We start from the raw sequence: 3,369 nt of genomic DNA on the forward strand, positions 1-3,369 counted from the left end.
TTTAACAAACATTCTTTAATCTAACATCACTAGAGACACAGAGAGAAAGCAATATACATTAGTCTACATTATTAGAGAAGCTACATAAACTAATATACATTACCAGAGAACTAAACATAGCTGAACAAATCACATCACAAGATATATATCCGCACATGCTTACATTCTATTAACATCTAAATGGATTTCCTAACACATTATCATGAGCAAAATAAAAGGGAAAGAATATAACTCCATACCTTACACTCAAGAGCTAAAAGAAAACAGGAACATTCAAATCATAAAACTGAATTGAACTAACCCGACTTGAACTAACAGAACTGGAATAAAATACCAAGATAAAAATGAGAATTACCTTCTCCGTGACAACGAACTGAGACTATTATCGTCGTCGAGTCTCGGAATCCGCTTGAGGTGGTCTTTGCTCAGCCGAGAACTAAAAGAAGGGATTTCGACAATTAAAACTTAGAGCGACAATCGAAAATAAGATTTTTTCTGAGAATCCAAGTTTTTAGCAAAGGGAATTTTATGAGGGAAAACTTGAAAAATAAAAGGGATTTTTTTTTGTGGTTGTTCAACCTGCCTTTAACAGCCCGTAGAGGAGCTGTATTTATAGCTGAAAAAATGGGAACTCAACTTCAACATTGAAAACCACAAAGGGGGGGGGGGGGGGGGGGGGAATCGTTTGAAATAAAATTCAAACAACAAAAAAAAAATCATGAATGGAAGAGAAAGAAATCACCTTTTCAGAGATGATTTTAAATCTACAGGTTCATTGGGACTCCGAATTTAGAGATCCCTCCATGGTTTTTGGGTCTGATGGCTGATTTCTTTATTACCCATTGAATTGAAGACAAAGGAATCTTCAATCTGAAAGATCCTCGAGTTTTCCTTTTCGCAGTCATCAACAGAGTTGTGACAGCTCTCAAACGTAGGGAAAAAGGTCATAGATGAGGTGGTGCATGTGAGGCAGCGACATCGGTGATGGCTTTAACCGGCGGTCCTAAGGGTGTGGTGGCGGTGAAGTGATGGAAGGGGCTAGGGTGGATGGTGTCGTTGGGGGTTATTTTTAGTTGTAATGAAATTAGGGATTAGGATTCTAGTTGGGTTGGGTTCTGATTTGGATGAAAATGAATTGGGGTCTTAGGGACTTAGTTAGCTATTGTGGGCCGGGTTAGGGAGAAGTTGGGGCTGGCCTGTTTGGGCTCAGAGTTGTGGAGATTTGAGAATTAGTTTGGCTCAATTCAATAGATGAATTTAATCATCCTAATTCCTTTTCATTTTGAACTAATTAAAATATGCTTCTTTGTCCTAATTAATTCTCAAAAAATGTGTGCATATGAAAATTATAATACAAGTAATTTAATATACGTATTTAGTTTAAAATAGAATAAACGATGATTAACATAGTAATAAATAGGATTAAAGGAAAAAGGCCAATGCCAATATTGATATAGGAATATCAACACTATTTTTGAGTGATTTAATTGTAAAGAATGGTGTTTAGTAATTTTTATAATTAAAAATACGGTGTTTGGTAATTTTTAAGAAGCAATACGAATGTTCTTAACTTTAGAGAAATATATCTCGAAAGATAGCGTAATAATTAGTGAAAATATTCCTAACTCATTTTTTGGGGAGTTTTCAGGACTAAGAAGCATAGTGAAATTAAATAAACGAAAAAGGAGGGCCAAAATTGGGTGTCAACAGCTTGTCCCTCTTCGACCGGGGATGATGAAAGAATCTTTGGACGAAGACGTTGACGTAAACCCGATTTTGTCCCAACGAGTAAATCAGATTGGGTTTGGAAAGAGTACAAATGAAAAAGAGTAATTCTTTTTGGAATCGAGAGGTGAGTTTATGAATTTGACCGAAATCTGGTTCCTGAGTAGCCTACATATCTCGGGTCATAAGAGAATCAGGTCGATGTAGTTCGAACAAGGAGACGATAAAATTTTGAGAGGTCCTCAAAATTTTGCCGCAGTGTCTGAATTATAAGGACACTGCTCTCTTGTTACGGACAGGGGATAATAGTTTTATTGGAGATTTGGAAGGTTGAGTTGTTGAAACTTTTTGAGTGATTCTCAAAAGCTTGTCCCAATGTTGCAGTTACGGCAACACGAGGTTTCGGAGATGGAAAGGGTGGTGGTTTCAGCATGAGTGAAAATGGCTAGAATGGAATATGACTAGCTTGACTATGAGTCCCCTACATATTGAAAAGGACGGGAATTAATTCAATTTTGTTTTAAAGAAAACGAGAAGATAAAAATTTTTGAAGGATCCTCAAAATTTTGTCCCAGTGTCGAATTATGGTGACACTAGATGTTGTTAGGAAGATGTGGTCAAATTTTGGGAAAGATTGCTGATGAAAAAGGTCTTTCTGATGACAGATTTATTTTTGCAGCCTCCTGATTATAAATGTGGCGGCCGCAACACACCCGTAATCGAGATTCTACACAAATGTATCTATGTGCTGTCATAGGATCGTATCAGCCTATCGTAAAGGACTGACCCTTAGAATTGTCCCAGTATAGCATTATGATGACCTTAGGATGCGGAAGAATTTGACTGAGTTTCTAGAATGTAGATTCTCAAAAGAAGTGACTTCTTAAAAAATTGACAAAAAAACTGATTGGCGAGCTAAAGCGGAGAGCGGATTCATTGACTCTAGCTTGTGAGTTTGATGTCCTCATCAAGCGGGGCGCCTCAGTTCGCTGTGTCAGAGGTAGTTCCACGTTGTGTTGTGTTGACCTGCAAAAGATGTAAAGATAACTGTGCAGTTCAAAGTTGTAATGTAATAATAACATAAGGAAATAAAGGGAAGGATTGTAGACAAACTAGAATTGAAAGCTCCGATTTGCAGAGCGACTGAAATGTAAAGCTTCTGGCTGGCGGAGCAACTGTAATGTAAAGTTTCCGGCTAGCGGAGCAACTATAATTAAAAGGATTCCGGCTGGCGGATCAACTGTAATGTAAAGGCTTCCAGATGGCGGAGGAATTGTAATATAAAGGCTTCCGGCTGGCGGAGCAATTGTAATGTAAAGGCTTCCAACTGGCGGAGCAACTATAATGTAAAGTAAAAATCTTCGATTGGTAGAGCTGTTGTCGAAGTTAGACGGCGGTCCCCGATTGGCGGGGTAATTGGCGTTGTTAGACGGTATCCTCGATTGGCGAAGTTAGTCGACGCAATTAGATGGTATCTCTGATCGGCGAAGTTAGTCGCAGTTAGATTGTATCTTTCGATTGGCGGAGTTAGTCGCAGTTAGATCGTATCTCTGATTGGCGGAGTTAATCGCAGTTAGATTGTATCTCCGATTGGCAGAGTTAATCGCAATTAGATTATAGATCTCCGATTGGCGGAGTTAGTCA

Source organism: Lycium barbarum, chromosome 1 (genome assembly GCF_019175385.1).
Source record: "Lycium barbarum isolate Lr01 chromosome 1, ASM1917538v2, whole genome shotgun sequence".
Taxonomy (NCBI): domain Eukaryota; kingdom Viridiplantae; phylum Streptophyta; class Magnoliopsida; order Solanales; family Solanaceae; genus Lycium; species Lycium barbarum.